Here is an 18,344-nt window from a genome sequence, read left to right on the forward strand (position 1 = left end):
AAGTCCCTTCTGAACCCACATTCTAAAATAATACTGTCCGTTTTCACTCATGCTGGCCATACTGTGGCATTTATCTAATTAATGTGTATTTGCTTCCTCTCCCTTTCTCACAGAAAATAAACTCCATTAAAAAAGGTGGGCGAGGCCTCCCTGGTGGCACAGCGGTTGAGCGCTGGGCTGTGACGCTGCCCACAGCCTCCGCAGCGCCGGATCGATCCCCGGCCACTGGGTGAGGGTCCCACATGGCACGCAGACCTCTCCTGCCACCCGCTGCTCCCCTCAGCAGTGTGCTTTGGTCTTTCTGCCTGTTCTGCTCCCTGCTCTGGCTCTGGTGAATCCTTTCACCCTCCCACGCTTCTGACTGTACCCAGTGCTTATATAAATAAATAAATAAATAAATAAATAAATAAATAAATAAATCTTAAAAAAGGGGGGGTGGACACATTCCTTTGATTACTGTTGTTATCCACACAACTTACCATTAAACATGTTGAAAGAATAAACCAATGTATGAGTAAATGCCTGGAAGGACAGTCCCTAAGAATGGAGTAAAAATGAGACTCCAGAGATTGATAAACCAAAAAACATTTCTAGAGGAAGGTAGTTAGCGATTGCACACCAGTTACTCGAAGGATACTTACAACCATTATAAAAGTAGGGGAAGATTAATTAGGGAGCCATATTTGGAGAGCAAATAATAAACAAATTATATACACAGAGACCAACCATTCTAAGGTCTGGATATGGGGAAAAATAGCTCATTAGGGCTTAGAAGTCCTGGGCTCTCCTCCTCCCAGCCTCCCTTCCTAGTATGCAGTGACTGGCCTAAGAGGCTCTGGTTTGAGGGTTCCTTGACAGTCCATGGCTCTGCTCCCTGCTCCAATCTGATGATGAACTCAGGTTTGCTAACACAAAACCCTGTTGAAAAGAGAAAATGTTGACTTTAGAGAGAACTGCTTTTGTCTCAGTCTTTGAAGACAAGAACTGCACAGCTTTAAGAGCTGAGCAATGAAAGGCTGGTGTGGCTCTCAGACAGGGGTGAATACCCTTACCTTCCAGGTTTGCCATCTTGAACTAAATAACATTAATTTTATAAACAGCTGTACATTTATCAATGAAGATAAAACAGTGCTTTCACTTGTTTATTACAGGGCAGTTTCACTTACGCATGGACAACAGGCTGTTGTAGGTCTCCAGCATCACATCCCTGTAGAGAGTCCGCTGAGCATCATCTAGGTCCTGCCACTCCTCCCAGGTGAAAACCACAGCCACATCCTCAAATAACAACATCTTCTGCAATGAACATTTCTCAATTCAAGGCATCAGCCTATGTAAGAAGCATAGGACATGACTGGGAGCTCAATTTTTTATGTTTTTATCTTGTGTAGGAAGCAGCCATCACTGGTACTCTATATAGTACAAAAGTGATTCCACAGTAGAATTACCCCACTTGTCTTAACTCATTAGTTCTTAGAAGTACTTTTTTAGTTTTCCTTATGAATCTGGAAATGTCCTTCATGCTAAGGATGAAAGAATGAACAAAAACCTAGTCCTCAAAGAAGCTTATAATCTAGATTGCTGACTTAAGCCTAGACATACATCTGGAATAATGTCCTAAAGCAACTATGAGAAAAACAAGTTTAGTGTAGCCTGGTGTTAAAAAAGGAGTGGGGAGGGGCGGGAAACAACACTATCTGTTTTCAGGTTGTACTTCACTGAACATCCAAAGATGTTTAGCAATTTCATAAACTACATGTTCTCATGAATATGAGGCAGTAGCAGAAATCAAGATGTGAGGAAATAAAGAGCAGTTAGCAAATTAAAGTGCTCCTAGCTTGTGAGGTGAGATAGGAGAAAGACTGAATATGAAGTTAGTTTGCATTTCCAGATACAACCTGATTCTGGCAATAAAAGTCTTAGGTGATCAACATGTCTCTAATAACCTATTTAAAGTTTTCATACATCCTAATTACCTAAAGGCTTATTTTCACTCCCAAGTGAGCAAAACACTTTCCTAAACCACAGGGTGTAAATAACAAGGGAATACAAATAGGTAAATTACAGGCCCTCCCTGGTGGTGCAGGGGTTAAAGTCTCAGTGCTTTAAAGCTATCACCAGCTACTGTGGCTTGAGTTCAATTCCCAGGCATGGAGTTGACCCACATGGCACAGCAGACCTCTCCTATCTCGACCACTGCTCCCCTCAGTAGTGTATTGCAGGGAATCTGCCTGTTCTGCTCCCCACTCTTATCTCTGGTGAATCCTCTCACCCCCCCCCCACATCTCTGGCCTAAACTCCAGTTCTCTATGCATAAATAAATAAAAATCTAAAAAAAAAAAGTATGTAAGTTACATGGTGGAATTTGTAGTTTAACAGTCATCCCCTAACAGGAGAATGGGAAAATGCATAAGGGAAAGTCAGAGAACAAAGCAGAGGGACAGCGTTACATATACTGTGGTAGCAGACTTGTAGGCATATAGAACACAGCACTAACCCTAACACAATGGGCAGTGGGGGAGGAGGAATGGAACTGGGTAATACTTGGCTGTCTGTAGGGTGAATGTCCTGCCTGATGCAGGCCTGCACGTCACACATTGTCCCTAGGTGACAGGGGCTGGCACACTACTGATGTCCTGCAAGTGCCAGCACTCTAGGCCCTAACTCTGGCGACTCCTTGTGCATGCAAGACTCAGAAACTAGACCTACCATTGCTATAACACAGCCAGTATCCCATGGCTGAGTGTTTTCATGTATGGAGGACTTGTATATATTACTTTTATAGCCTGGTAATTGTGATTCACTATGGTTTTCCAAGTATTGGGTATAACAAATTATGATTTTTTTAAACATTTATTTATTTATGCACACAAGAGCTGGGGAGTAGGCCAGTGTTACAGGAGTGAGAAGATTCACCAGAGACAGAGTGGGGAGCAGATCAGGCAGATCCACTGAAATGCACTGCTGAGGGGAGCAACAGGCGAGGCAGGAGAGGTCGGCTGTACTGTACTGTGGGTAGCTACCTGGCCGGGGATTGAACTCGTACTGCAGTGGCTGTAGAGAGCTTCATAGGTTGTGTCTCAATCCCTTGTGCCACCAGGGAGGCCCTGTTTTCACTTCATTTTTAAGTCACTGGCTGGCAGGAAATAAAACCGTGTGTATGAGAAAAAAAGGGGATTTGAAGTGCTGTGGTGAGCTACAAAAAAAGGGGATTTGAAGTGCTGTGGTCAGCTACAAAAAAAAAAATTCAAGAAGGATTCAATCAATGCTGTAAACCCCTGGGAAGAGGTCCAAGCAGGATGGAAACAGTAGGGACAGTCAAATCACAGGGGCTGACTCAGAGAGAACTGAAGTATGAAGAACGGGGCACAGAACTGAACACATGGATGGATGACATTTATGAGAAAAAACACAAGCATTCAGGGGAAAGAGAAGAAATCACCAGAGAGGCAGTGACAGAAGCAAAAAGCAGGAATTTTCAGAGCACGAGTGGTATTGACATAAACAGCAGAAGGTTCAATTAAGGCAGACTAGAGAACCAGGGACTAGTCACTGGATTTGACGGCAACTTAATTATAAATTGGTGAGATTTACACATAGTGAATTGGGACTACATTCAGTGGGCCAAAGCGGATACCCACATTTTATATCTGCCATATTAAGCCTCAATAGCTGTTATCAATTTCATAAACATTTATTAATTTTGTAACAGTTGCCCAAAAAAATGTAACATCAAACAGCACACCTATGCACCTTTTTATAGAGATCAGCTGAGAGAAATGCCAACAGACAGCACATACCACCAAAACGAAGCTCCTAAACCCAGCAGCCATCCCACTGCATCAAGTGACCACACGTCACATTTCACCCAAGCAGCATGAGCATAGGGACGAAAGGACTAAACCACAGGCTGAGATGGCCAATGAACACAGATGCAGAGGTCCTCAACAAAATCTTAGCAAACCAAATTCAACAAAATATCAAGAGGATCATACATCATGGCTAAGTTGAATGGAATTTATTCCTGGAATATGAGGATGGTTCAACATACATCCATCAATGTCATTAAAGGAAAGATAAAATTCATATGATCATATGAACAGATGCAGAGAAGGCATTTGACAAGATTTGGTACCTACTTATGATATGTACTTAGTGAAACAGGATTAGAAGGAATATAATAAAGACCATATATGATAAACCGATAGCTAGCATCATACTCAATGGTGAGAAGCTCCTAAAGCTTTTCATGTAAGATCAGGTACATGCCAGTGATGATTTCTCTCACCACTACCGTTCAATATAGTATCAGACAGCTGAGCTGGAGCAATTAGGCAAGAGTCATAGAAAAGGAATCCAAATTGGAAAAGTAGTAAAAACATGACTACTTCAAGATGGTATTACTACAGAGCTACAGAAAACCTGTTAGCCCCTACTAAAAAAGTATTAGAAACAATAAATCAACAGAGTAAAGTGGCAGACCACAAAATCATTATACAAAAGGCTGTTACACTCCTATGTGTGAATAAACTAGAAGACCAACAAATCAAGAAAACAACACCATTTACATTAGCATCAAAAAGTATTAAGTACCTATGAAAAAAGTGAACAAAGGAGGTGAAAGATCTATTCAATGAAAACTACAAGCCATTGCTAAAAGAAATAGAAGACACGATGAAATGGAAAGAAAGTCCATGCTCGTGGATGGGAAGAATTAACACAGTGAATACGTCCATCTTACCCAAAGAAATTTACAGGCTCAATGCAATCCCTATCAAAATTCTATCCGAATTCTTTAAAGAAATACATGAAATATTACTGAAATTTATATGGAACCATAAAAGACCCTGAATGGCTGAAGTAATTTTGACAAAAAGGAGTATAGAGGTGTCACACTTCCAGACTGCAAGTCCATAATAATCACACAGACACAAAGACCAATGGAAGAGAATTGAGAGCCACAAAATAAACCCACACTGACATGGACTGTTGATCTACAATAAAGGAGCCAATTGTATGCAATGGAGAAAGGAAAGTCTCTTCAAAAAATGGTGCTGGGAAGACTGGACAGTCACATACGGAAAAATTAAACTAATCTCTCACACCATGCACAAAAACCAACTAAAGTTTGATTACAGACTTGGATATAAGACCAAAATCCACTAAATACATAAAAAGAAAACGTAGGCAAAACATTCCACAATAGCGGCTTCAGGGAAGTCTTTGGGGGATTCAACTCCAATTGCAAGGAAAATAAAAGCAAAAATAAACAGTTTTATTTTCACTGCATCAAACTAAAAGACTCTGTACAGCAAAAGGCACTATCAGTAAAGCAAAAATATACCACACTGAATGGGAGTAAATATTTGCACATCATATATCTGATGAGGGCTACATGCAGGATGTACAAAGAACTCACACAACACAAAATGAGAACAAAGAATCCAATCAAAAGATGGACAGTGGAGCTAAACAGATACTTCTCCACAGACAACACACAAACAGTCTACAAGCACGATTCAATATAATTTACTCTCAGGGAATTACAAATCAAAACTACTATGAGATACCTCCTAACTCACTGAAAATTGCCATATTAAAACATACACACAAACACAAACAGAAACAACAATTGCTGGTGAGGATGTACAGAAATCCTCACCACTGTTGACGGGAATGCAGACTGGTTCAGCCCCTATGGAAAATAGTGTAGAGGTTTCTCAAAATATCAAAATAGATATGTCATACGATCTAATGATTCCACTTCTTGGCATGTATCCAAATAATGCAAAAGCACTGATCTGAAGAAATATAGATGCTCTTCTGCTTATTGTAGCACTATTACAAAAGCCAAGTTATGGAAACAACCTACGTGCTCAAAAGCGGAAGAGTGGGTTAAGGAGGTGCCATCTACACAGTGGAATACTCCTCAGCTGTGCAGTAAGATGAGCACGGGCGCAGGCTCGCAAGGTGCCAGCAGCCAGAGCTGGGATCTGAGAGCGCAGCTTAGTCTGTTGCTCTGGAGTTGGCGCTGCCCAGGGAGCGCTGAGGCCCAGCGGGCTCCATCAGGGGCAGGTGGCTCCTCATTATGAAAATCCCGGACACGTGGGCTCCCCTGACGGGACACGCAGCTGCTGGAGGGGGACTGCGGGGCTCCAGCGCGCAGCGGGTGAAGAGGGGAAGCCGGGGGAGGCCAGGCTTAAAACACGTGGCCTCGGCTCCGAGCTGGCCGCCAGCCCGCCAGCCCCCGAGCGGGTGGAAGGCCATGGGGAGCCCCGGCCGCGAGGCAGGCGGGGACTCTGCCTTCCAGCGGGGACAGGCGCGCTCCGCCTGGCTCGGGAGGCCATCAAGGCCCGCGGGGGCCGCGCAGAAATGAGCCTGTGGCCGAGCCCCCGCCCCGCCCCGCCCCGCCCGCCCGCAGGAGCTCCGCGCGGCCCCGCGGCCGAGGAGGAAAGCCCCGCAGAGGACGCGCGCGCCGTGCCTGTGGGGGCGCCGGGCCGGGGCTACCCGCCAGGCCACGCCGCTGCGAACCCGCGGCTTCTTCTGGCCGTGCCCCGCCGCTGCCGCAGGCTCCTTCCGACCGCGAGCGGGGGGAGCAGGCTGGGCCCGCGGGCTGATGGGCGCTTGAGGCTCAGTTCCCGGGCCGGGCCGTGACCACGCCCCCCGGCGGCAGCAGCCCGCCCCCCCCTCCACCGACCCGGCCGCACGGCGCGGGAAAGGCGCGCTCCAGACTCTGAGCAGGTGCCTCCCGAGGCCATGCGGGGCTCGAGCAGGCGGCTCTGGGACGCCATGGCGGACCCGGCGGACACGCGGCGCCACGGGCCTCAAGCCCCGCCAGGCGGCGGCGCCGGTGGGGGGTTGAGGGGGCGCCGCGGGGCCTGGCGAGGGCTGAGGGGGCAGCGACTGAGGGTGGCGGCGGGGCCCTGAGGGGCCTTAGGGGGCGGGCTGAGGGGGCGCGGCGTTGTCCGGAAGTGGCTGAGGGGGGCGGTGGGGCCGCGGCGGGGCCTGGCGAGGGCTGAGGGGGCGCGGCGCGGCCCAGCGGGGGCGGGGGGAGATTGGGTGCGGGGGGCCGGGCGCCCTCCAGGCGTCCCCGCGGCGGGAACAGGCCGCCCCAGGACCAGCACCACGAGGCTGCACAGGCCTCTCCGCGGTGACAGGCGCCCCCGCCCCCCGCCTCGACGGGCACCCACGTCGGTCGGCGGCCCCCGCGGCAGCGCTGCCCTCCGGCTCCCGACGGCGCCTCCTCCCGCCGGGCCTAGTCCTGACCGCGGACAGTCCCGCGCGCCCCGGACCGCGGCCTGAGGAGACGCTGAGGAGACGCCTCCGACCTGCAAGGCCCGGCCCGCGCAGCTCAGCCCCCGCCGCCCACCAGCACACACCTCCCAGACGAGCCCGCCCAGTGGAGGCCCCGGCTGCTGAGGTAACTGCAGCCCGGATTTCCGGTACAGACTGGGCGTGGGCGGGGCCGCATCTGCGCAGAAGGACGAGGCAGCCCCGGCCAGAGGGGAACTACATTACCCTGAAGCCCGTGCGCCAGTCAGGGCCATCAAGGCCCTCGGGACGCGCGTCAGCTCTGGGGTGATGAGGTGGTCCAGGGGCCGACAGGGCGCCCGGGAGGGACCGGGCATGGTGCCGGGGCGGCGCGGCAAGGGAGGCCCGCGCGCTGCCCCCTCCCGCAGCGCACGTGTTTGCGGCCCGAGGCCCGGTCGCCACCCCCTGGTCTGCCGCCTCCTCTCCCGGAGGGGGGCCTGGGGAGCCCCTCCCGCGAGTCCTGCGGGCTTGGGGGGACTGGGCGCTTGGGATCGCGTCCTTAGCGATGACCCGGCCCCGCGGGCCGCTTTCCCTGGACGGGGCGCGCGTGTCCTTCACGACGCGGGGCGCTGCGGGTGCCGAGGCCAAGTCCGCAGCGGCGCGGGCCTTGCGGCGACGGGCGCCCACGCGTTGTGGGGCTCCCGCGGGAAGCCCACAGTGATGTGGCCTGGAGAACACGCCGGGCACCGACCCTGTCCTGGGAAACGCTGTCAACATAGTCTGGCCACAGCAGGCCTGATCCTATTTCTTTGTCTAGATTTATCAGTTTGTCATGGTTTGTCTTTTTTTTTTAAGATTTATTTCTTTATGCATACAAGAGCTGGGGTGCAGGCCAGAGGTGGGGGTGGGGTGGGGTGAGTGGACTCCCCAGAGTGGGGAGCAGAACAGGCAAACTGACTGAAACACACTGCCGAGGGGAGCAGCGGGGACACAGGAGAGGTCTGCCCGCCATGTGGGACCCACCCTGGCCGGGGATGGAACTCGTGCTGCAGCTGCTTACAGCTTCACAGTTCTGAGACTCAACACTTTGCACCACCAGTTTTTGTCTTTAAATGGGATTTTACATGACTAATTTAAGCAGCTTAGTAATTACAGGAACACAGCTTATTTCCAGGTGTATCCAGTGTGTGACTTAATAGTCCCAATGCTATATACTGACAAAGCAATACTGTCTGGTAATTGATGGATTTGAATAGTCTGTCCTAGATTCTTCAGTTCAGAACCAATTTAACCATTTTCTATTTTGTATAATATTTTCTAATAATGGCCATGTGTCTGTAATAAGGCTCCACAAAAAAGCGGTTTCATTATTGGTTCAGTCTTTCCTGCCTTGAGTGGGGAGGGCAGGCAGGCCAGACTCTAGAAAGCAGAGTGCTTGGATTCTCTCTTACTTGTAAAATCTTCCTTACTTTCTGCTGTGAAAAACTTACAGGCTGCTTCATACTTTCACAGAAGTCTTTCACACGTTGATGTGAAATGTGACTTTTGAAAGCAGGTTCGCTGTCTTGATAGGAAGGACCCATGTACACTCCTGGGAGCATTCAAGTGTGACCCTGCAGACCAGCAGCAGCACCTGGGAACTGGTTAGAGAAGCAAAGTATGGGACCACATCCGGGAGCTATTCATTAGAAGTTTGCACTCACACACACGGTGGTTTGGATTCACATAAAAAATTCATCCCAAGAAAGAGATGTAGCTCCAGAAGTCTGCATGGTGAGGGTCCTGGCTTTACTCAAAGTATCCTAAATTCTTGCTTTTCAGACTGTATTTTGATTTTAGACTTCTTATCTTGTTCATCTCAAAAGAGGCTTTGGTGATGAATGTGGGTGTAGCTTAGAGGCTCCTTTCAAGTTAGACAAGAGCAGGACACTTGACGGCACTGGGGCAGCAGTTGCACATCCAGAGGTATGACCGGGACACCCAGCTGACTGTTGCGCCCCAGGGACTGGTCAGTGGATGCCTCGTTAATAAGACTGGAGCCTTGGGGACCACTTTGGAAAACAGGCAGTTTCTTATAAAACAAAACATACTTACTAGCCCCCAGGTTCTACTTCTAGCACTAACCGAAACACAAGCGCAATAAGTATGACACCTGCCTGATGGCAACAGCCTCGTGGAAACAGCCCAGGTGTGTGCCACGGGCGAGTGATGGGTCGGCCATGGTAGAATGTTGCATAGCTCTTATGGATAACTGCCATGCGCCGAGAGCACACACAGCAGCTCCGTGAAGAAGAGGGTGTTTTCTGTGCCGTTAGATGAAACATCGGTGGCTGCCAGGGCAGGGGGAAAGCGTCTCCACTTTGCCGCGGGGCTTGCGGCCACCTGCCCTCCAGACAGGGGAGCGGGTGTGAGGACGTGGGGCAGGCCAGCTCCCCGGCGGCAGGAGGGGCGGCGCAGCGGCCTTGCCACTTCTCTGCAAGTCCCTGGTTGTTCTAAAATGCATCGAAATGATTTGGCCAATGGGAGAAAAACGTGAGTTGCATCTGAAGTCCCTGCCGCTGTTGCTTTCAAAACAACAGTGGGACGAAGTGGCGCGTTCGGGGCCCACTCACCATTTCTGATGAGTGAGGCGATGGGGACAAGACTCCAGCGGGAGACCCCTGGGGACCACCACCAACTGCAACCGCACGTGCCGAACACTGCACCCTGAGGCTGCGGAAACCGAGGCTCTCCAGGGCAAAGCCTAAGCCCCACCCTGCGATGAGACACGGCTCCAATCCGGAGACATCGGGTCAGGCTGACCTTTCTGGGCAGGAGCCACACGTTCCTCCACAAACACCCTCTCCAGCAAGAGCGCCAACCTGAGACGCGACATGGCCCCAGGCCCGAGTCTGCCTCCTGAAGCCGCTGCGCCCCGACGGCGGGGGACCCCAACAGAACACAGCCTTCCGCCCCCCGACCCAGTCTCCTTGTCAGAAGCGGGAAAGAACAGCAGGTTCCAGGTTTTCCCTCGTCCTAGTAAATCAGTGACACTTTATTTAAGCATTCTGACAGTATGAGCTACCCAGTCAAAAAGAGTGAAAATTAAGCTATTTTGACATAATCTGAAAGTAGTATGATGATGCGTGAAGGTTTTATTTCACTTTTTCTTTTAAGATTCTATTTGCGTAGAACTGGGGTGTGGCCAGAGGTGGCGGGATGGTGAGAGGACCCCCCACAGCCAGAGTGGGGAGCAGAACAGGTGGATCCACTGAAATTCACTGCAGAGGGGAGCTGCAGGGAAACAGGAGACATTTGCTGCACCCTGTGGGGAGCTCCCTGGCTGGGGATCAAATTCAGGCCTTGGCAGTGACATCTGAGACTCCACCCCTAGGCCACTAAGAATCTTGTTTCACTTCAATGGAAATTAAATACGGCCTACTAAATTCCAAAATTAATAAAGACTGATACCATGTAATAAGAACATGCTCTTTAGAAGTCATTCCTGAGGAATGCTTCATAACTCAGAACTACATACAAATTTAAAATCACTACTACGCAGAAGAAAATCTTTGCAAGTTCAGGACTTCAGTAATGCTAGTGTTTAAAAGCAGGCAGGTGAAAAAAAAAAAAAAAACAAAACACCCACCCAACCCCGGGTAGCCAATAACGAAAAGAAAGGAAGGTAAAACCTATCAGAAAACCTAAAACAAGCTGAACTTAGCTTGCTTTTCAGACCCTAGGCCATGGAATAACGACATAGGCACAAGAATCAAATACCCACTGTGAAAACCAGATCAAAATAATTTGCAATGAAACAAACACACACATGTTCATGTTCCAACAGGGAAATCACAAGTACCAATTTCAAAAAAAAAAAAAAAAAAAAAAAAACAAAAGGCAACAACATGCATATCCAAATGTCCTAAAACTGATGCCAGACCTCAAAAAAGCTTTTAAAATTTTATTTATTGTGGGTGTTTGCATGACATGCATTTTCAGATTGGGGAATGACATTTTTTTTTTAAGCAAGGGGTGGCAGAACAATAATCCAAAGTCATCTTAAAAAAATTTTCAAATATTTAAGATCATTACATTTCTTTGCCAGTATATGGTTCATCAAGATGTTATATCATTGACCTATGAACATCTGTCGATGGAAGTTGGTTTCAACTTATAAATTGTTTATAAACTACTTCCTTGTTACAAAAAAAATAAAGCTAGGCCTTAAGAACTGTCCTTAAATACAGCTGCACCTAGAAATAGGTGATCAAAATGAACACTGTAGTTAACAGTCTTGTCCAAGTTGCTAACTGCTTAGTTCTGTGAAGGTTCTATGTTACATGAGATTTCCCACGTTGAGTTTGGCGCTCACATTAGCTACCAAGAATGTGATAAACCGGCTGGTTGCATTGCTAATAGTCATTACCTTGAGTGCTGAGACAGTGCTTATTTCTAGAGAAACAATGAAAGTTTACCATTTAAAAAATTTTGGCACACTGATGAAACATTCTACTCAATTATAGGTTAATCTAAGGTCAGTGCCACCTAGATTTGTATCTGGCCAACAAATCCAGAGGTATTTTGGAGTAAAAAAGGAAAGTACTACTAATGAAGCCAAACCAAATACGGAGAGTACTGAAAAGTGCTATTTAACTAACGCACTAGCTTTAAATATTAAAAATCACAAATGTTCATATGTTCATATGACTGGGGAAAAAAGCCTCAAGAAGAAAACATTAAACAAAGGTTTAACAATTACTTCAAATCAAATAAAGTACCATCCATCCCCCAAACAGCAAGATTTCATGTTTTCAAATGAACCAAGGTGCCCAAATAACAAAAGAACCGCAAAAGGTGGCATGTTGCAAACTGACACCGTCTCCTCGGGTCCAACCTTTACTGCCAAAAATTTCCCGTCACAGCTTTGAAGGTGATGAAAATCAAATTGCCACATGTTTACTTCTTTGCAGGCCAGGCCATTAAAGCCTCACATCACTGCATCTAGCAGTGGCCGCTGTCACAGGCGGTGGGCTGACACTGCACTCAGACACTGTATTTGCACAAATTTTTCTTTGTAAATATTCCAAGAAAAGAAAAATACACAAAGGGCTTCAGAACTAAGAATTTAACTCTCTAGAATAATAATTATTATGCTCTGCCACAGTTTTGGATTCATAAAATTAATTTTAATTTTCTTCATTAACTCTGCAGTGCCTCAAAATGAACCTATCATTCAGTGGGCGGCTCAATCAGCATGAATACTAATTCTGTGTAATGGCTACTTGATAAAGTGCAATAATCAACACAGTGTCACCTAGGATTGCCAAGCTGTTTCATGAAAATCTCAAAAAAAAAAAAACACTACAAAAGAAATAAGCTATTTTATTTAATGTGTGACAATTGTCACAAAGTTTGAATTTTTAGTTCTGATGCCCTAATTTATTTTTGTTAAGTCTTCAAGTTTACAGATATAGTTATCCACCAGGAGGCAGGCCAGGTTTATACACAAATGTACACAATTTCTCTTTATATAACTACAGGTTTGAGGAGGCCACGGGCTATAAATCAGGTACAATTTAGACATGACACCATTCAGACACTGCAGGCAGGCCAAAGAGGGTTGAAGTTATTGCTCTGTCTGTGGAGTGCTGAATGTTGCCAAGCTGATACCTCAAAGCTCTCACCTGTGTTTCCTATGCCCTGAACTCATCCTGTCAACAGGCAGCACAGGGTAACTCTTCAGCAGAGGAGCTCCAGAGGGTCACTGCAGAGACCTGCCTGGTGCATGGGCACAGCCCTGTGAGTCAGGCCTAGAGGTTCATGTGTCAACAGGAATGCAGACTCATGGAAACATTAATTAAAATTTGACAGTTCACCTGTTTTATTAATTACAGGCTAATTGAAAAATATGTAAGTGCAACAAATGTTGCTTTACATTTCTCTGCTTAACATCATATTACACTAAGAAATACTGTAACTGTTGATGGCTCTTACCCAGCTTCAAGTACAGGAATCATATAGTTCTATTGATGGGAAGAAATGAACAAGCAAGGCAGCAACTCAAAATGAAGATGGTAGACACAAAAGAGAAACTGACTTTGGTTTTTAAGAACCAATTATTGACCCTGAAATGCCAGATTCAACATCATCAAGAACAAAAAAACGTACAGCAGAAGCCACCACGTCACCACACACTAAGGGTTCTGAAACAGGCAGGAACATCGTCCTGTCAGCTCATTCTGTTTTGTCATCTTTGTGCTGCTTCTGCTTTCTGGCTGCAGGAAGCTCAAGTCCTGCCCACTGCATAGGCTCAGCTTTTCTCATTGTAATCTCAATCTTTGTTGCGGTCATCGTCACGTAACTCCGCTTGACGTCAATCACCTGCAACACAACACGCAAGACAGGGCAGTGCTGCCAGTCTTAGGGGAAAATACTGATCTAGTCTATGCTACTAATCAAGAACACAAGCCTCCGTGGCCATTCTTATACCTTCATTTACACTTTCGCTCAGTGAAAACGCAGACGGGAATAAAAGACCACACGTGACATTGTGGATGGACCCTGGAGACGCAGACACTGTCCATGCACAGGGCAGCCGCCTGCAGAGAGGCGGACAGGGGCAGGGACAGGTCTCTCCTGGTGCCCCCCAGAGGAGCACCCCGATCTCTTGCCTCTGACAAGTCTGCCTCCTGCACTCTAGGCGGAGAGAGAATATTCCTGGGACGACATGGGCATCCCCAGGGCGTTAGGACAGGGTCGTGCCCGTGCCCGCTGCTCGCGGATTCTCGGCCCTGCCGCCGCAGCGACCCCCCAGGGGACGGGCCATAGACCCCTGCGCGACCCGGCCTCGGGGTCTGGCCCGCCGTGTCCGCGACGGTCCGAAGGGTCCAGGGGGCCCAGGGCGGCCGATGTGGGGTCCCTGGGGTCTCGGTCTCCCCCCTCAGAACCTCCCCTCCCCACTCCAGCCGCCCCCTCCGTGGCCGCCAGGGGGTGCTGCCCCTCCCCCTGCCCGGCCCCGCCCCCCCGCCGCCCACTTCGTCGCCGCCAGGGGGCGCTGCCCCGCTCTCGGCCGCTGCTCCCGCTCGGGCTTTGCCCGCACTGGCATACCCACCCTCCGTGCCCGGGGCCTGGCGTGGAGATGGGGCGGCCGTGGGGGGATCCAAGTCAGTGTCGGGGCGGGCAGGGCGGGGATCCACGGGCCCAGGAGAGAAGACGCGGGGGGAGCGGCGAGGGGGGAGGTGCGGGGGGAGGGGAAGGGAGGGGGCTCGGACGCGCAACGGGGCCAACACGGAGTCTGAGGCCTGGGGGCGCCGGACGTGCCCCCTGGACACCCCGCCCGCCCCAGGAGCTGACGGGCCTGTGGGATGGATCCGGGGGTGCAGGTGCGTGGGGATGGGGGTGAGGGCTCGGGCAGGAGGCCCGGGAGGCCCAGCGGGGGGCAGGGGGACAGGTCATGTGGAACCCCGAGACGCGGCTGGATGGGACGTGCCGCGAGGAGGCGCTGACCCGGCGCCCCCATCCCCAGGGCGTCGCGAGCGCCCTCCCGCCGGGCGGGGCGGGGAGTCCGGCCTCGGGGCCGGCGTCGGCGGGGTTTGGGGGCGCGTGGAAGATGCTCCAACCCCTCGATGGGCGAGGCCGTCCCCGGCGCGTTATTCAGTCACCAGCGGTGGGAACCGCCTCAGCAACCAGCCAGGAACGCCCCCCTCAGAGACACACCCCGGGACCGCGTTCAGGAGGACGGGGAGTGTGTGTGGGCCGCGGCCGCCTCTGCGCGCCTCCTGCGTCCTGTGTGCGTGTGTGTGCGCGCGCGCAAGGTGTGTGATGTAGTTGAAACACGAGGTCAGCACATGTTGGCCACCCCTGAGGCATGAAGTGCCGAGACAAGGACACACCCGGGCGGTGGCTGGAGACGGGACGGGTCAGAAAACCAGCCCCTGCGCAGATCAAGAACGTCTTTCCCGGGTCAGAGAAACGACGAGGCGGTCGCGGATGGCGGGTCTCTCCCATAAGCGATAACAAGGTGGCCTCTCCCATATTTCTTCCCATTCCGCCCTTGCTTGACAGGTTCGCTTCTTGCGTTCCAAGCAGCTGAGAAAAGCAAGCTGGTGCCCACCTGACTCGGAGTGGCCCTTCCTCCTCCCCTTTGCAGCCCCTCGCCGTCTTCCCCTCTGTCCCCTGGTAGACACACCCCTGCCCTCTGCCCAAGAGCAGGACCGTGTCTTTCAGTCATGAGCCTGCTGCCCTCCTCCTTTCCCAACAAATTCAACCACTTTCCTTGTGTTTGAGGCCGGCGTTCACTCACAATTGGGCAGGCCAGAGCCGGGAGCTGGATGCTACTTGGGCTTTGCCAGCCCCGCCTCTGACTCCCAGGGAGGGAGCAGTAGCCCAAGGCAGCGTGCCAGGCTTCCCCATCTGCATCAGAGTGGGGGCCTGGACATCCCGGTTGGCATCCTGACCCCTGTGTTCAGAGGGAATGCCCTCTCTCCAGGGGGAGGGAGAGTCCTAGCAGTTGTGGGTGTTTTCCTCCATGGAACCTCCCAAAGTCTCCCCAGGAGAGGCACATCATTCTCTGCCCCCTGGATTCACCATGGAGGAGATGGAACCTGGTGGAAGATGGTGGTCCCCAGGGGTGCACAACAATCCCCTGCCCTGCACACAGTTGGGAGGAATCAGAGTCCCACTCTGAGAGGGAGTCCAGTTCCCCTCAGTTTGGGAGGGAGTCTATGAGTCTCCCCCAGTTGGGGCACCTTTCCTGTGTCAAGCCCTATTGAGTGGGAACTGGGAAACATGCGGTATTTTTATTTGGTGTCTGGTATTTGGAGTTTCCTTTTTTTTTTTTCTGGAAGCCAGGGATGTGGTTAAAATGGTGAGAGGTGCCATATTTGTTTCATCTGAAAGCCCCTTGGGGACAGTGTTAACTGAGTTAGGGACCTGTAGCTGCCAACCCATGTCTAAGAAGCAGCTCTTGTCACTGTTTCCCTGCAGAAGCCCAGGAGCAGCTGACAGTTGGGGACAGACTGATGCTTTCCTAACACAAAGTCCAGGCAGTGTGCGCTCTTTGTCCACACGGGCTGGCTCAGGCGTGAGTTCCTTGTGACTCTCCTCTCTTGCAGTCTCACCCTGACATCCAAGGTAAGCTCAGGCACTTTGGCCGTGGGTAACCTTGGACAACCCGGACTCTCTGAACACTGGCAGGTGGCTGGGAGGGCTGGAATATCCCAGTGAGTGCAGTGGGCCTGGACTGGGGCTTCTACTTACCTTACTTGGTCCTCACTTTGTGCAAATAGTTTTGTGAATCTGAACATTGTGTCTGTGTAAGGAATTCAAGCAAGCATGCGGAAGCAGATCTTGGTTATATAGAAATTTGGCATTTTTCTTATTTTTATGTGTTTAGTCAGACAGCCAATTCAGTATCCACCTGTCACTGTGAAAATGGGATGGAAAGTAGGCTGAAGAGAGTGTTCTCCACTGTAAGGAGGCCTTTTCTTCCTCTGAGTTGGCTGGCCTCTTCTGATCACACTCGGGATCACACTTCTGGGATCACACTTCTGGGATCACACTCGGGATCACAGTTGGTTTTGTCCAAATTACTTTGGAATTTCTAGTCAGCTATAAATGAAGCTTGACAGTTGGTTTGAAAATTTCTAAACTTCTTATTGTCCATTAAAAATCACAGGTTTCTTGGGGCCTCCCTGGTGGCGCAGCGGTTGAGCGCTGGGTTGCGAAGCTGCCCTCGGCCTCTGCGGCGCCGGTTCGATCCCCGGCTGCTCCCCCGCCACCAGAGGAGGGTCCCACATGGCGCGCAGACCTCTCCTGCCGCCCGCTGCTCCCCTCAGCAGTGTACTTCGGTCCTTCTGCCTGCTCTGCTCCCTGCTCTGGCTCTGGTGAATTCTCTCACCCTCCCGCGCTTCTGACTGTACCCAGTGCGTGTATAAACAAAAAACAAACAAACAAACAAATAAATAAATAAAACATGCCTCTGTTAAAAAAAAAAATCACAGGTTTCTTTAAATATCCAAGTTTTACTTAAAATAATCAATTTATTCATCAAAAGCTACATAATAGGTTTCTGTAAATGATATACCTTGTCAAATATTTTTCTTAAAAGGTTTATTTATTTATGCATACAAGAACTGGGGTATACACCAGAGGTGCGGGGCAGTGAGAGGATTCACCAGAGACAGAGAGGGAACAGAAGAGACAGATCTACTGAAATACACTGCTGAGGGGAGCAGCAGGTAAGTCAGGAGCAGTCTACTGCACCGTGTGGGTAACACCTTGGGTGGCTGAGGAGCGAACCTATGCTGTGGAGGCAGCGGAGCGCTTCACAGTGCTGTGCTTCACTCCTTGCGCCATCAGGGAGGCCCAATCTATTTCTATTCCTTCCCTTTGCATGGCCCAGGTAGAAGGTGTCTTTAATCTTTCTTAGGAGCAGGCCTCATCTGTGAGGTCAAATATAAACCAGGACTTTATAAAACAATTTGAATTTTCACTGCTTGTCTTTAAAATGGTTCCAATTGTGGGCTCTAGAGGTTTTAAAATGATTAAAATGGGACACTTATTAGAACATGTAAGAACTTCAGTTTCCATCTCAAATTAGAAACCTCCTTGATTACCAAAGGAAAAATAAAAGAAACTTAAATGGCTATATCGACTTAACCTGAAAAACTTAAGTTGTTTTAGGAATTAGTCCAGCTTTCTCTTTAAAAAGTATATCCTTCTGGTGAAACTGACCACCCATCCAAAATGTCTTCTAGGAATTTAAGGAAAAAGTGGCCTTAAAAAAAAACTCATAGGGAATATTGTGCCACATTTTATTTAGAACCTAAGGACATTATTACAAATAAAACTTGAGGAATGTTTTCTTATCTGAAAGAATTAGTTAAAAAAGATTATTTAAGTGTCTCCCCTGGTGGTACAGCAGTTGAGCGCTGGGCTGTGAGGCTGCCTACAGCCACTGCAGCTCCAGTTCGTTCCCAGCCAACAGCGAGGGTCCCACCAAAAAAAAAATAAAAAGTAAATTAATAATTGTTGTCAGTGTTGTCACAAATACTGGTAAAATATCTTTCTCTAAAAATTAGGGCAAATGGCCCAAATTCTAAATGAGAGATCTC

General features: G+C 49.5%; 1 long non-coding RNA gene across 1 annotated transcript; it reads right to left on the minus strand.

Moving 5' to 3' along the window:
- Window positions 1-438: 438 nt before the first annotated feature.
- Window positions 439-7,402, minus strand: LOC119250685 (uncharacterized). Its single transcript, XR_005126377.2, has 3 exons — window positions 7,377-7,402; window positions 1,167-1,327; window positions 439-918 (listed from the first exon to the last, which is right to left on the minus strand). It is a non-coding gene; the product is annotated as an uncharacterized LOC119250685 (long non-coding RNA).
- Between the last annotated feature and the right edge of the window lie 10,942 nt (window positions 7,403-18,344).

This window comes from Talpa occidentalis, unplaced genomic scaffold (assembly GCF_014898055.3).
Source record: "Talpa occidentalis isolate TD23 unplaced genomic scaffold, MPIMG_talOcc4v2.1 talOcc4.18, whole genome shotgun sequence".
Lineage (NCBI taxonomy): Eukaryota > Metazoa > Chordata > Mammalia > Eulipotyphla > Talpidae > Talpa > Talpa occidentalis.